Genomic DNA, 17,209 nt, shown 5'->3' with positions numbered 1-17,209 from the left:
CACACCCTCGCGCGCACGCCCGCGCCCCGCACACGCCCGCGGCCGGCACCCGCCGGCTCCCCCGCGCACCCTCGCCCCCGGCTGGCGGGCTCGGGGCCGCCGGCTCAGTCCCGCGCCCACACGCAGCAACCCCCCCGCCGCGCGCACCCCCGCGCCCCCACGCGCGCCGGGGTCCTCGCCTCCTCGCCCCGCGCCGCGCCGCGCAGCCAAGCATCGTCTGCCCGGCTGGGGCGCAGGTACCGGGGGCGGTGGGGGGAGGCGGGAGAGAGGGAGCAGCCGTGTGAACTCGGAGTGGGAGAACAGGTGAGTGGGGGGCGGGTGGGAGAAGGGGAAGGGAGGGAGCGGCCCTCTCAACTTGGGATTGGGGGGAAGGGGACAGGTGAATGGGGGAGGGGTCATCTGCCCTAAGCTGGGGCGGGCATCTGCTGGCGAGGGGCTCGGGCACGCCCTGAGAGAATTTCGTGTAAGAGTCGACACCCCCCTCCCCGCACGCGCGCGGGCGCGCGCACACACACACGCTCTTCTGGGAGCATCCCAGCTCCTCAGCCGCCCAGGCACCCCTCTTATGCACCCCCATCTCTCCCCGTCCCCACCCCCACGCGGGAGGGGGGAGAAGACTGGGCGTGAGGCGTCTCTCTCACTCACTGCCTTCCCCATTTCCCGTTCTCGAGAGACAGAACCCTGTAGCTTTTTCCTTTTTCTTCCCGGTCTGAACAAAGATCTGGTTGGAAATGAAAGCCTAAAACCATAGATCAGAGTCCGTGCTGTCCCTTGCAGCTCACGGGCCGGGACTCTGCTCTCCTGGGAGCCAGGATCTCATGGAGGAGACCTGGAGCCACTTGGGTCCTGGCTGGGGGCCTGGGCTATAAAAGCTGCGGACAGGGACACCTAAGCAATGCTCAAGGAATTCATACTTTGTGAACCTGGCCAAAGCCTTCTTTCTGTTCCAGCACAGCCTTCCTCCCACCCCTTCCTTTTTGGGATTCCAAGGATTGGATCGGACAGACTATGGGGCAAAAATATGAAAGTCAGGCATGGCTAGGGTTTCCAAAAGTGGGAAACCTCAGGCTCTGGACTGAGTTGCTGTGGCAGAGAACGGGAGGCCTCACTCTCCCACACCCCCAGTTACCGCGAGGTTCAGTGCAACAGGACTGCTGCGGATGGGGCAGGACCAATGCCCAACTTTGGCACCAGGCTGTACCTGCCCAGGATGACCCATGGCCCTCTATGCTTTCCCAGCTATCCTCCACACCTAGAGACCGTCCCCTCCATTCCTTCAGGAGTGCGTGCTCCCACCTGCTGCCCGACGGGCTCTGGTGTCCACTCACACACCATGCTTTTACACCTGCTGTTCCTTCTGCCTAGAAGGCCCTTCCCTGCATCCTCTCCCTGGTAAACTCACGCTGGTCCTTAAGGCTTCTCTGTGAAACTTTGGCTGAGAGCCCAGTGCTGATTGGAGAAAAGGGGGGCTGCTTTCCCCATCTGCCTCCCATCAGCCTAGGGAGCTGGGGAAACCTGGCCACATGCTCATGGCTGGCTCAGGGCTGAGGTCAGTGTCAGTACTGAAGAGAGGGGGCTGCGGCCTGGGGTGAGTTTGTGATGTCTGGAAATTGTGGAGTGATGCTCTGCCCTGTAGCTCCTTTCAATTCCAGTCAAGAAGATGGCCTCTTGTCCTCAGGATGACTTTACCCTTAACCCCATGGGACCTTTGGGATCAGTTTCCCCATCTATACAGTGGCTTCCCTTTCAGTTCTGTTGGGGGCCAGAAGCAGTCAGGCATTTTAGTGCCAAATCTCTTAATCTGAGCACAGTTTTAGGGGAACCTTGAACCATGGGGCATTCTTTCAACAAGTGAACTGGCTGCCCACCATATACCCAGAATGGCAAGCCTGTGGGTTTGCAGCTTACGGTAGATGTTGTCTGTGCCCTCATGAAGTTTACAGTCTGGTGGGAAAGACTGGACAAAGCGAAGAGCGGTAAAGGACCTAGAGATGCAGAAATGGCCTCCGTCTCCCCAGCCCCTCCCCAGCCCACAGCGATGGTCAGTCCTCCAGTGGGGAGCAAAGAACCAGGGGGAAGACATCTGCGGCCATGGTGTCTCACTTACCCCCTTACCCAGGAAAGCCTAGTAATATAACTGCTGTTTTATCCCCATCTTACACACCAGGAAACTGAGGCTCAAAGAGGGCAAAGACCCTGTGTAGAGAGGCAGGGAGGAGTGACTACCACATTGGAGCCTTCTATCTTCTTGCTGTGGCACAGGGTACCACTAGCCATTAAATTTAGAAATTCAGGGGCACCCGGCTGGCTCAGTCAGCGAAGCATGTGACTCTTGATCTTGGGGTTGTCGGTTCAAGCCCTATGTTGGGTGTAGAGGTTACTTTAGAAAAAAAAAAAATCTTAAAAATAAAATAAAATTTAGAAATTCAGTCTTCAGTAGCACAAACCACGTTCTAAGAGCTCAGGAGCCACCTGTGGTGGGGGCTGCCATATTGGCAGATATAAACATTTCCATCATCACAGAAAGAAAATTGTTGGACAGTGCTGCTCAAACTACAGCCCACGAGCCAAATCTGACCCACTGCTCGTTTTTATAAATAAAGTTTTATTGGGGCACAGCCACGTTTATTCATTTGTGTGCTGCCTCCGGCTGCTTTTTGCGAAAGTTCTATGAGACACCGCTGCTCTGGGCAGGGGTCAGCAGACCACCACCACTGGGCCAAGCCTGGCCCCGATTGTGTTTTTATAAATAAAGTTTTATTGGCACACAGTCCTGCATATTTGTTTACATACTGCCTGTGACTGTTCCCTGGGCTACAGAGACAGAGTTTGGTAATTGTGACAGAGATCATGTGGCCCACATCTGAAAATAATTACTGTCCTTGCCCTTGACAGAGAAAGTGAGCCAGCCCCTCCTCTAGAGATAGTCTCACAGCACAATCTGATAATTCTTGCTTTAGAACTGGTTCTCAAAGTGTGGGCTTTGGACCGGTAGTAACAGCATCACCGGGTAATGTGTCAGAAATGCAAAGTCTCGGGCCCTCCCCTGGACCTACCGATTCAGAAACGTGGGAGGTGGGGCCCAGGAATCTGTGTCTTAACCAGCCTCCCAGGTGAATCAGATGCACACTCAAGCTGAAAACCACCAACCTAAAACATCCATGAGGGTTGTGCCCCCGAGTGATGGGCACGGTACAGGTGCCGATGGGCTCCCGTGGGAACACAGCCACTGGAAAGTTGTCGGGAGAATGATAGCCCTTGGGCAGCAAGGCCTTTGACGTCCCCTCGACGAGGCCATGGCCCCCGGGAGAGGACCTCTCACCAGCCACCCGTGCTGGTGCCCGGGCCCCACTGCCTGGAGGCCCCCCTCCCACGGAGTTGTCAGCACATTGGAACTGTCTCCACACATAAATTCATGGGCCAGCTGTCTCTTTTAATCTGGTTGCAAGATGAAACCATTAATAGATGTCAGACACGTTGGCAATGATCTCTTCATTAATAATTTCCTCCTTTCTGAAGAAAAAAAAATTAGTAACAAGCAACCATCAATAATTCAAAAATACAAGTTAACCTTTCTATTAGCAGAGTGGCTTTGCACACGCCACAGACTCTTTCAGAGCCAGTAGTTCTGGCTTCAATTGTGTTTCATGGCACAGATATGCATTAATGCTGTCTGTCAAGACATGCAAATATAAATAACCCGAATGCAACCTAGAAACCATAAGTAGTTTTCAAGTGTAACCTCATGATCCAGCCATTTTGTTCTGTGAAAACATGCATTACCCAGTAATATTGCTGTGCCCAAAAGCAGGACTTCAGGAAGGAATCGTTTTCAGCTTGAGGCGCTGGTGGTTAGAAGGATTTCCCTTACGCTGAACCAACACTGCCACAATGTAATTTCCTCCCTTCGAAGTTGGCTCCTCTCTCTGGGGACACACGGAAAGGCCTGGACATACTTCCAGGGGACTCATTTGGACGTTGGTGTGTTCTAGGTAAGCATTCTCGATTCCTTACACGCTGCTGCTGCTTGTATGATTCTCAGTTTCCCACCATCTGGTTCCTCTTCTTGGACATGCTGTATTTTGGTAATACCCCTCTTTTGAGCGAGGCCTCACACCTGCCCACATTCCCCACGCCTCCATTTACCACCCAGGTGACCATGAACTAGTCACTCTCCCTCTCCAGTTCTGTTTCCCCATCTGTGAAATTGCGGTGATTATTCCCACCTCACTGAGCTGAGGGAGAATTACGTGAGTTAATGGATGTGAAAACATCTAGAATAGGACCTGGCCCGCTCAAGAGATCATTTCCTTTCCTTTCTTTCCTACTTGCAAGTCTTGGATTAACATACCATCCCAGCCTTGATTCCAGGCCAACTATTACGGACACCTGGTCAGCAACACAGCACGGAGAGCCAGCTGCTCCATCCTTGGGCCGAAACACCAGCACACAGTCCAGACTACTGGCAAGTAGACCTCTGTGCTTGGGATGCCCTGGATTTAATGCGAGGACCACATCTCTCTTTTTGCCTAAGTGGGATCTGCCAAACAGCTGTTTCTTCTAATTAAAAAAATAAATAAACATACAAAACAAAACTAAGTGATGTGTGCCAGGTACCCACCATGGATGTTTTGTCTCTAACCTGCATCCAGCCTCATGCTGAGCAGTGGAGTGCCAAGATACCATGACCCCATCCATAGGAGCCCACGGTCAGCCCACGCAGGGAGGTCACACCCACCCACTGGGGACAGGGCAGTTCGTGTCAAGGTTTGAATAATGGACATCAGTCATGATTGAGACATGGCTCCAGCCTTGACTTCTTCCTTTCAGCAACGTAGTTCTCTGAGGAAGCCAGAGAAAAGCTGTGTGCCCTGGACTTGCACACCAGTACTGAGGTTCTGGACTCTCAGGTTCAGGAGGATCCAGGTAGGGATGGGCTCACCAGTCCAAGGTGGAGTGAACCTGCTGCTTCTCTGCATCTGCCCTACTGCAAGGTTGGCTCAAACTCCAGCCAGCCCCTCTCTGCCGCCAGTCTCATCCCCCCCCCTCACCAAACACAAAACAGCCAGAGTCATTGTTCTGGAACACCGTCACTCCACCGTCTTGCCCCTCACCAGCTTAATGCCCTTCACAAATGCCCCATTGCCCTCAGAATAAAGTTCAAAATCCTAAACATGGCCAACAAGACCTTCCACTGGCTGGGTCCAGCCTGCCTTTCTCAGGCCATCCCATCTTTAATTCATCAGAAACTCGCCCCGCACGGAGTCCTCACCAGGTAGAGAAGGAAAGAAAGGCATTCTGGGTGGCAGGGACAGGGACTGCTCAGAGTTATGAGTCTGCATGTTCAGAGAGGTCGGGATGGGCCAAAAGGGCCATGGTCTCATGAGCAGTGGTTCCCAACTCCATGACACGCACCCTCTCCTCCAGCCCCTTTGGGGCCTTTGCTTGTATTGTTCCCTCTCTCCGGAATGCCAAATTCCAAATACTTATCCTCCCTTATCCCTCTCTAGGCCTCTAAATCCTCAGCGCTCTGCGTTGGGCAGGTCTACAGTGGGCGGGGAAGAATTCGTTAGCTCTGTTTCCCTGGTGCCGTGAGCAGAGCCAGCTTCTCCACGAGGGTGGCAGCAGCATCTGAGGCTTCTCAGACCGCCCTGCACACTGCCGTACCCTCCAAGCCAAGCCCTAGCATGCATACAGCAAGCACTCAATAGATGCTGGTGGAGACTAGGGCCAAATTTTCCTGCCAGGGCGAAAGAGGAGCTCGGGAGGAGTGGTTTTCAGTCAGGAGGTTCACTGCCCCGTCTGTCAATATGTATGAGAAAGTCAGTTCATCAGAAGAGGCCGAGCAAGGCTCACAGGCGTTCAAGGTGAGATGTATCCAGGTGACATTTCCCAACTCTCCCTGACCCTAGGAACCACGTGGAGCTCTGGTTAATAGCTCAGACTGCTCAGTCACCCCACAACTGATGAACCCAGAACTTGAGGGAAGAGCCTGGAGATGTTCTCTTTTTCTCCGACTGTGCACAGGGGAGTCTCGTGGAAGGTCATAACAGGGTGATCTGTCCAGGCCGGCACGAAAGCAGTACGGTCCACACTGTGGTCAGACTGCTGGCAGCACCTGGCCCACGCTTGGAGCCGTCACAGGCCTGTCCCTGGCAGAAAAGATCCAGAAGAAAAGTTCTGGCCAGCCTGTTCGTGGTGCAGAGCCTCCTCCAGGTGGGGCCCAAGTCCCAGGAACAACAGATGCCAGACTTCTGAGAAAAAAACAAACAAACAAACAAACAAAAATGGCACCAAGAGTTTTGAAGCAGAAATGATACAGAAAGAGTGTCTTATTTTTTAAAGAAATGTTTTAAACTTCCTCCAGACCTCAGGTTTACGTGATTGGATTCATCAGAATCCTTGATTCTTATTAAACTTCCATGTTTCTATGCATAGCCCTCCCTTAAGAATGTCATTTATTTGCTTATGTTTATTATGTTTTATGATTATCTGGGCTTGGTATTTTCATGGATTTGTTATTTTATCACTGTATTTTTGAGAAGTAACTGTGGACCTCCCACCCACCATCAAAACAAGGCCCTTGACGGTAACAGAACTTTGGCCACTGGAGTCCAGCCTTTGGATGTTGCACCAGTCAAAGGCAGGTTGGCCAGAGGGGACTTCATGGGGAGATTCGAGAGCCTGGTGGTTCCTGGGCTCCCAAAATGCAGCCAGGTTTCTGCTGCAATGGTTCTCAACCCTTCTGCATGTTATCATCACCTGGGCCCCCCTCTCAGCCATGGAGTTATTTGAGCAGGAGCCAGGCAACAGTATTTTTTAAATCTCTCCAGTATTTCCACTAAGAACCACTGCAAGGGCTCCTCCCTTAGAGTCTGCCCACCCCTGGTTGGTGACGTATGAATCATCTGAGATATTTGCCGAGAGTGGATTTGGAGTAGGGGCTACACAGAGCTCTACCCCCTTAATATTCTCATACACCCTTATAAAAATGCCCCACCACCTTGCCCATCTCGGGGAATCCCTGCATGGAAGGAAAGGATGATCCCGAATGAGAGGTGGGTGAGCGGACAGTACATTTCTCAACATGGGTCCCCGGGACACACGCACTCCAGAGCCACTCAGGGTAGGTGTTCATTCATTTTGCATGCAACTGAATCAGAATCCCTAGAGGTTGAGGTAGAGGAGTTTGATTTTTTAATTTGCACACCAGGCAGTTCTCGGGCACATGAAGTTTGTGAAAGGCTCATGCGGTGTTAGGAACAAGGGAAGTTGAAACCTCTGGGTACAACTCTGAGCCTACTGAGACTGGGTCTGCATCTTGCCCATTTTTGTGTCTCTGACACCTATAAGGGCTTAGAGGAGGAATACTGAGACTAGAACATATGCAAACGTTGTATTGTAGGTAAGACTCTTTTTCTTACAAATGACATATCTAGCTTAGACATGCTTACGTGAAAAAAGGAATCCAGTGGCTTATTTAGGTGAGCAATCCATAAGCACCTTCAGGCACAGCTGCATCCAGGTGTTCAGTTGCCTTTCTGTCTCTCCATCTCTCAATGGTACTTCTCTCAGTGGGTAGTCAGGGAAATTGGGCAATGACCACTCCATATATAGCTCTCATAGCTTAGCACCCTCAGCAAAAAAAAAAAAAGCCTTCTGCAACACCCCTGCCAAACTCTAGTGAAGACACTGGCTGATTTGGGTCACATCCATTTCCTGAAACAATTAATTTGGCCAGGGAAGTGGTAGGGAGGGCAGTACTGTAATTGGCCAGCCTCAGTCATTTGTCCACCCCTCCATATAAGGGATGATCACCATAACTGACAGCCCCATGAAGACCAAATGGAGTGGGGAAGGAGTGTTCTCTCTAAAGGATCTTGGGCAGTCAGATAACCTCTATCCACCTCATTTATAAGTCACAATGTTCATAAACCCTTTTAATAAGTGGTCTGCAGACCTAACTACTTACCCAGGGTCTGCTCTCTGCTTAACCTCCTCCTCCACTCCCTCTGACACTCCATTCAATCCCTCATACCCACGGAGACCTGGTGATTTTTATACAACCTGCCCTTCTTCTGTACCAAGGCATACCTCAAAATGTTTTCAACCAGCCGGCTACCACATAGCCAATCCCATGGAATAAATACTAGTTCTTTCAGTTTCAGAAAAGGACAACTGTTGAAGAAATATTTTACTCCACTGCACAGAAAGAGATTTCACCCAAAATGATAGCCACAAACTTCAGCCCCCAGAATCTCCTCAGCACTCCTAGAACTGAGCTGGATAATGGCAGAAGACTCCCCAGCGTACCGAGACTGTTCATTGGCGTGACAGGCCAGACTGCACACGTTTATTCAAGCCATTCTCACATCAATAAAATGTTGATAAATCATTATTTCTACAAGCAAAAAAAAATGCTAATAACTTAAAGCAGAATGAGAGTGAATTTGTTGAAATGAACGTGAAGAATGGAGGGGACAATCTTGGAATGTAAAACCACAGAAAATACCACCTGGGAACACAGAAATCATTTGTCTTATCTTGGAAGCCTGTCTCCAGAGTGGCAAATTTAGGGATTGGTTTGAGGACAGATGTGCCTGCTGCATTGGGGAGGGGGCTGAAGGGCATGGGGGCAGAGGTGCTCCTTTACCCAAAAATACCATTCATCACTGTCTGCCACTGAAGCTTAAAGATGGATAATCCTGAGGTTTTTCCACTTTGGTGTTGCTTCTGCCTTTCTGAAATGTTTGAATGTGCATTTACTGCGAACCAGGCCCACAGCTGAAAGCCCCCCCCCCCCTCCCGTGCAGGATCCTCGCTACAGTTCTCATTATTCACGATGTATGGGGGAGGGAACTAAGGCACGAGGAGGTTTGGTGGTTCAGGGTGGATGCTGGTTTGAAGTTGCGCTTTCCTCTCAACCTGTCCTGGACCTTTTTAAAATCACTGTAATCGTGTCTCCAACAGTGAACCAAGAATGTTGGAATGAGCAGGGAACTCCGAGCCCAACCACCTCAAAACCCTTTTCATTTTACAAACATTTCAATACAGCTTCGCTAGTAAACAAAAAATAAATTCCGTTTACCCAGAAGCCAGATCCTCTGCAATAAGTTCCCACCTAGGTTCTCCCCACAGCAGAAGAATGTGCCATTATAGTTCGGGTTGATTTTGTTTTCTGAAGCCTTTGGGTTTGTTTTTGTTTTTTTAATTTTTCAGGCCTTACCTATCCCAAGAGGAACTGAAACGTGATAACAGAGACAATGTAGCCCAAAAAAGCCCCCAGATTCACAAAGGCAGATCCTCCCCAGTGCTCAGTTGGGGTCAGGGCCTCTGCTTTGAGAGACCAGACCTCTGTATAATTCCTGTTTCCTGTGAGAAGAACATTAAGGACCCATGAATGTTTTAAAATATAAATGTATGGAATTTTGTGACCTCTCAATAATCAGATTTCTCCCTCTGATAGCATTCAAAAAAAAAAAAATCAGGAACTGACAAATGTTAAATACTTCCTTACTGCTGGTAATGCTTGCCCCTCCTTCCCCTCTTTCTCCTGGAACTCTTCAAACATGAATTTATTTTCTATTTGAAAGCCAATCTCACTGGTTATTAGATATTCTCCCTGCTGTCACTATCAGTAAATTATTAAACAGCTGACCAAGCTTTGTTTTAAAATGATTCTCTTACGAAGCTCAGTGATATATTTGCCATGAATACTGAATGGTGTCCCGGTCTCTAAGGATACGTGAATGATTCCTATTTACTACCTTTAGCAAAACGTGTGTGCAATTAGTAGCAAGAACTTGACTGACTCGGTGACTGGAGATGCCTGTAGCTCAGATAGATGGCGCTCCCTTTACGCATTACACTCTGACTGGGAGAAGCATGTTGCACTCTAGGCTGTGTCAAGAAATAACACCTAGGGCGCCTGGGAGGCTCAGTTGGTTAAGCGACTGCCTTCGGCTCAGGTCATGATCCTGGAGTCCCTGGATCGAGTCCCGCATCGGGCTCCCTGCTCGGCAGGGAGTCTGTTTCTCCCTCTGACCCTCCCCTCTCTCATGTGCTGTCTCTCTCATTCTCTCTCTCTCAAATAAATAAATAAAATCTTTAAAAAAAAAAAAAAGAAAGAACACCTAGACTTCCCTTTTGTCATTCCTCACCTCCTTTCTTGTCCTACCAGCCCTGAGCCTTGACATACCTGTAGGGATCTCTTCCTTATTTAAAGAAGCAGCTGGTTTTGATTGGATTTCCACGTAAAGGAAAGAAATCTGGTGGGGATAAAATTAGAGAGTCTGTGTCTCCACTTCTTCATCTATAAAATGGAGATCATAATTCTGAGTGCATGGATCCTATAATGTACACCAAGCACTGAGCACAGTGCCAGGCATACAGTAAGTGCTCGGGATCTCGTAGCTACGGTTTTGCCTATTAACGCCTGCGTGAGTCCAGACTCTCCAGGCTGTGACAGAGACCCGTCTCAAAATCACTTACGCCAAAGAGGACAGGCGCTGGCTTACCTGATCATACTGTGGTTGATCGGTAACCAGGGAAACAGAACCTGCTTCAAGTATTTACAAGAGAGGGAATTTAATTTAGGGAATTGGCTATAGAGGCGATGTGGGAACTGAGAGCCCAACAAGGGACAGGAAGTTAACTCTGAAATACACAAGAGCAAGAAGCTACTCCAACCCTTAAGATGGAGGGACAAAGGTACTGGAAGCCTCAGAGTATGGTAATGCATGGAAATTGGAACCTTGGCAGATGTGATCAGGGGAAGCCGAAGCCAAGGAGGATACTTCTTTGCTTCTGGCCAAACCCAGCTGAAAACCAGCAGAAACAGGAGCCTAAGAAAACACAACCCCCAGATGGTCCGACTCTAGAGCATGTGTTCTTAACTATAAAATAATGTATCCCTTGTACAACCCCAAGAACACCCCCCTGGTCCTTCCCTCCCCAGATGCTATAACCAGCCCTGTCCTTGGTCATGAAGTATTTAAGGGACCCAGGTCAGGTAGTTGGCCCTTCTATTGAGTCTACTTGCTGGGAATGTTCACCAGATTTCTGTAAAGCCCCCTGAATCCAGCATGAAGTTGTCAGCCTTGGGCATCCTGGATCTGAGTTTCAAAAAACCTTGGGGAGACATGATGAAGACGTGGTGGGACTCCAGGGACAGAACGTTGCGTCCTAGGGCTCAGCACTGGGTATTGGCTGGGTCAGGAAGGACCAGGTAAGTAACTCAAGAAAAGCAAGCACTGTCATTCACTTTGCTGCCACAAGAGTCTATTTACTGAAAAGTGGATGTTGAATTTGGAAGCCAGGCTCAGCAAGGCCCAAGTGCAAAATCCAGTTTGGAGAAGTCGATCCAATATTTTAACTAATGATCATATTTTACAGCAGGCTCTGAAGGCAAAGAATGAGATATGCTGTATCTCATTAGGAAATCTAAGAACGAAAGGGGGTTCTGCGGAGACTGTGGAGTCGAAGAGTTGGTGCTATTCATCTTCAAAGGGACTGGCTCACATAACAAACACTCCTTCCACAACTTCTGAATCCTGAAGCCGCAAGTGAAAATACTTCCTATCTGCTGGAAAAGCATTCCAGTCTGCGGGATCAGGCTCTTGATAAGGCAGTAATTACCGGAGCAAATTTCACAGATACAAAGGCATTTTAAAATAATTTTAATTATTCAAAAGTCTGATTAATTATCTAGCCTAAGGATCAGAGGCGAAAGAAGGAGAAAACTGTATGGAAGCAGTTACCATGACAGGGGAGGGGAAAATTCAACTGCCTTCAAACAGAAAGCTGTTCTCTGTGACTTTGTAGTTACATTTTTGAGCCCTGCAGTGCTCATAGAGAATGGACCACTGGACTGGCCATTAAGATATCAGGTTTCAGGTCTGCTCCCACCGCTGACCCACTGTATCCTTGGCTAATTGCCTTCCCCTTATCAGAACTCTGTAAAATTAGCAGGGGGAAAGATAGAGGGGGATACTATAGCTAGTCCCTGGGCCTCTGTCAAGTGCTGACATTCTATAGCAATATGAGACCTTTTTTTTAAGTACAGACACCATTGGAATTTTTCCTGAGACAATGAAAGTCCAGGGAAATTTTATGAGCATGGAAGGGCTTTGATCATATTTGAAGTTGAGAAAACAGTCAGACAATGGTGTGGGGTAGATTAGGATGGGGAGAGATTGGTAGTGGGACAGCATGAGACTTGTCAAGGAGATGGGTGTGTCCCTAAATAAATGTCTGCCTTTGAATGGAAAAAAGTCACTCCTATTCATTGAGTGTTTATTGAGCATCTCACAGATGCCTGTGGCCCTGTATGAGGTACTGCCTTCGAGGAGTTTGCTAGGGTAAGGGTGCCTTGCTTAGATGGTAGCCCACTGATGGGTCTACTCAGATGATGATGTCAGAATATTCTGGAAGCAGAAACATTATCCACTTTTATTGACATGGTAAGTCATGCCCCAAGGCTCTCTGTAGACATGGTGATGAGATTATATCCTCAAGCATGTGTCCTGTGTGGGCTTGATGGCTTCCTTCCAACATAGCTCCCAACACTCACCCCTAGCTTTTGACTAGGGTTTAGTATTGGAGATCCCATAATGTTTCCTGTATGAGAAATTTTCAATCAGCATTGGGACAGTTGACAAAAAGCTTTCGGTTTATTCCCTCGACGGTTCTTCAAACAACCCACAGAGAGTTCCTTCTTGTCTGTTTCCGAGAGCATAGCACAGTGGTGAAGAGCATCAACCCTGGAGCTAGATTATCTGGTTTGAATCCTTGCTCTGCTGTTCCCTGGCTACATGACCTTGGGCAAGTATGTAATTTCTCTGTGCCTCAGTTCCCTAGGGTGTAAACAAATTTACTGTTATAAAGATTAAAGTGTCTGCATGCGATAGATGTAATACAATGATATATAGATAAAAAGCTATGTTCCATTATACGACTCTCTTCAATTCTATAGGATTCAGTTACCCCATGTCTAAAATGGGACGATAATTCTTATGCATTTATTCAACAAAATTGCTGAGGTCTTATTAAGTGCCAATCACCATTGTTGTGGGAGCTTAAAATACCACACTAAATATAACAAAGTTCCTGACCTCAAAGAGTTTGCATTTTTGTGGGTGGAGGGGCCAGTCAGGACAACCAAATAAATGTGTGATGTGGAAAAGAATATAAAGCAGATGAATGTGCTGGTATGTATGCTTTTTAAGATACCTCAGTCAGGGAAGAACTTTCTGAGGTAATGATATTGGAGCAGGGATCTGAGTCAATGGAACAAGTGATCTGAAGGCAGAAGGTGGATTGAAGTCATAGGGAAAAGCAGGTGCCAAGGGCCTGAGGCAGGACCAGGCATGACACATGCAAGGAAGAGCTATGAGACCACTGTGGCTGGAGAAGAGCAGGGGAAGCGAGAGGGGTAAGTGAGATCCCCAGGGAGAGTTTCAGGGGTTAGAGCACACAGAGCCTCACGGGCCAGGTCAGAACATGCAGCGTATCCTAAATGTGCTTGGAAGCCACCAGAGGCATTTGAGGGAAGGGTGACAAGGTCTGACGGGTACACAAATTACCATCCTGCAGGGCAGAATGTGATGCACTGTGGAGAGACACAAAGTGTCCAAGAAGTTAGAGGAGAGGGGTTGTTTCCAACTCCGGAGAGCAAGATAAGCTTCAAGAAGCTGAGTAGACGTTAAGTGGGAGGAAGCCAATATTTCAGATGAAGGTGAATCTGCAAACATGCTACGTATGGGATCAATTTATTGATCTGTTCATTCCTTTGCTTCTCATGTGCGGTGTCCTGTACTCGGCACTGAGGTCACAGAGGTGACTGCCCTCCAGCTCAGTGCCTGCCTTCGATGAGTGCACAGCACAGGCCCAACGGAGGGGAGAGATGACACAGGCGTTCATTCCTGGGAAGCCACTAAGACTCGGGGCTTATTTGTTGCTGCAGCGTGGCACAGCTGGGCTGTGGCCTCCAGGCCTGAATGACGTGCCGATCACATGCCAGCAACTCTGACAGACTGGCACGGGCCACGACCTGATGATACTCCCCCGATCGAGGCAGCTCTATCAGCAAACCCATTTTACAGGTACGCAGTCATCTTCAAGAAAACCTACAGGGGCGCCTGGGTGGCTCAGACAGTTGAGCATCTGCCTTCAGCTCAGGTCATGATCCCAGCGTCCTGGGATCGAGCCCTGCATCGGGCTCCCTGCTCAGCCGGAAGCCTGCTTCTCCCTCTCCCACTACCCCTGTTGTGTTCCCTCTCTCTCTGTCTCTATGTCAAATAAATACAATTTAAAAAAAAAAAGAAAAAGAAAAGAAAACCTACAATGCATTTGGCCACTGTTACAGTATCAAGCTCCTCACCATGGCTCGCTGTCTCAGAAGAAAAAAACAAAAAAACAAAAATAAAATCCATCCTGAGATAAGAAGCTGTCCCAAAGAACAGCCCGTGTAGCTTCAGTGCTAATCAAGCTCTTCGAGGAGTGCCAGGGACCTCGCTGAGTGTTTCACAATAATTAACTCATCTAATCTTCAAAATGGTCTGCCACCCTGCACATGCCCCTTCACCCTTCCTTCCTCAGCATGCACCGTCTGACTGCAACTGCCCTCCCGGGCGCTCCTTTGCCTGGGGGGGCTTCTCTTCCCGCCAGAGCCCCCTTCACAGCAGGCAGGGCAAGCCAGAAGCATCAGGGAATGAACGCCTCCTCCCTTGCGTGTGCACACACGTGTGTGTACCTGCACATATGTGCCCTCACAAGACAGGCCCCCCACGAAGGACAGATGGGAGTGAGTAGGTGAACACCCCAGCTCCTTCACCCCTCCGGTGCATGTCTCCCAGGGCTCCCCAGCAGGATTCAGTTCCCGTCCCCCGCAGTGGTGGCTTGCTCAGGAACTCGCTATGTATCGGCCATTCTCCTTCCTGTTTTCCTTTACCCTTCATCTACCTTCACCTCCCAATTAACTTCTTGCTCTTAAATCCATGTCTCCAGGTCTGCTCCTGAGGGATGAAGATTAAGATACTGCCCTGGGAGGGAGGGAAAGGAGGTACCATATTATCATCCTTATTTGGCAGCCGGGAAAACTGAAACAGAGAGGTTAAATAATTTGCCCAAGGTCACAGAGCTGGTAAGAGGCAGATAGATCCTGGCTCAAACCCAGCCACAAGGCTCCAAAATCTGTGCAATTAACCTTAACATGCTGCTGCCTCTTTTTCCCCACCAGGCTGGGGGAACAACCCAGACCACTGAGCACCAGCCTCATTTACTCGATTTTGTAAGACACACAGGTTGGTGAGCTACACGGATTTATCTCTAACCTCCTCTTTGGAGATCCAGCATGTAATTCAGAAGTGTGTTTGAGAAGGTATTTGATGTGATTTTCAATGCAGTGGCAGCCACACGGTGATCCATCAGCCAGCTCTCTTTGACAGAGAATTGATCTCCCCGGTCAGGAAGCAAACCTCAATTTACGTAGGATGCACTTGGAAGGCGCCCTCTTAGTAGCACATGGAAGATAAAGCAGAGTCAATGACAGTTCTTGTCAATGAGTTTGTTATGGCAAGAGGCTCTTTGGGCTGAGGACCACTGCTGACACTCCAGGTGTATGCTTTTTTTTTAGTATGATAAACACGTTGTCTGCGTCTTTTAGCCCTGCTTGTCAATTTCTTGACGTTTCCAAGTCCTCTTTTGATCCAAGCATCTTCATCCAATGGCACAGAAGCAAAATGAGTACTTACTTGGTTCCCAGGCCATCAACCATTCTTTTTCCTTCAAACTAGATCTCTCTGATTTTTCAATTTCGTTTCATGTCTGGATGAGTAATTTCAGAACCAGGAGGTTGGTGAAGTCTGAGCTTCCTCACTCAGGATTTCTTGCCTTTGCACAAAAAGAAAAGCCTATTGTAGCAAATTGTCTGTGTGATTCATTTGTTGTAGGCACTGATGAAAAAAAATTTTTTCTTTAAAGACATTTCAGAGATCCTGGACCATTATGGTAGAAAATAACCCCCAGAAAGTGAGACGGGCAAGATGCAAAAAATTTAATATTAGATTTATTTTGTCATTAGAACGCTTATCCTTTTTGCTTTATGGGTGAAATTTGAGGATGAAAAATTGAGGAATGGAAGATCTGATCAAAACCACCTCTTCTGGCCTAAAGATTAATGTTTTCAAAATACAAATTTATTTTTCTTATGGCAAGGTTTTCTGTTCTTTATTCATGCATTTAAAAAATTGAAAATCATGTGGCTGGTTTCTTCCTGCTTCTCATACAAGATTTTCATGCTCAACCAACAGATAGAACTAAATTTAAAAAAAAGAAAGAAAGTGGGGAGGGAAGGAGGAAGAGAGTGAAATGGGAGAGAGGGAGGGAGGGAGACATGGAAGAAAAATAGTATGTGGAGGACATTCTTTCAATTCTAATCTGTAACTACCTCATTGGGCATCTGCAATGAAAATGCAACGGACATTATCCAATGCCTCACTTAACTCCATCTGTGTGAATTCAGTCTTTTAATGCGTTCATTCCATCATCTCAGCTACAGAAGGGTGGTGACTTTGGTCAAGAAATAGTCTCTTAGTTTGCTTCATTATATATATATATATATATATATACCTTGAGGCTCTTCCTCAGGAGGACACCTGTTAGACTCCGAGAGGCTACGTTATGCTCTGTAACAACAACCCCCAAATCTCAGAGACTTGAAACAATAAAAGTTGATTTCTTACTAATGATACCTATCTGCTGCAGAAATACTAGGACCTCCGGTCTGCATTGTCCTCATTCAGGGGCCCAAGCTGAGGGAGGTTCTATCTCTGTCCTTCAATGGTTGTTAAAGCAGGAAGAAGGGAGGTGGACAATCCTGCACTGGCTCTTAAAGATCCCACCCAGAAGTGACACAAGTCACTATGCTCACGTTTCATTGGCCAAAACAAGTCACATGGTCACGATTTAGTTCAAGGAGGTAGAAAAATACAGCCCTACTATGTGCCCACAAGAGAGGGCAACCCACAATATTTGGTGAATATCTACTGCCAACCATATATACAACTCTTTTTTTAAGCTTTTTTTTTTTTATGTTTTTATTTGAATTCCAGTTAGTTAACATACAGTGTAACCTACAACTCTTGATATGGTGGAACTCATCGTCTTTAAAGATGGTGGAACCAAAACCGTTTTTTTTAAAGTTCCCTAG

The sequence above is a fragment of the Phoca vitulina genome, unplaced genomic scaffold (genome assembly GCF_004348235.1).
Source record: "Phoca vitulina isolate PV1807 unplaced genomic scaffold, GSC_HSeal_1.0 scaffold22, whole genome shotgun sequence".
NCBI classification, from domain to species: domain Eukaryota; kingdom Metazoa; phylum Chordata; class Mammalia; order Carnivora; family Phocidae; genus Phoca; species Phoca vitulina.
The sequence above is the reverse complement of the archived record's forward strand: the minus strand, read 5'-3'. Positions refer to the sequence as shown.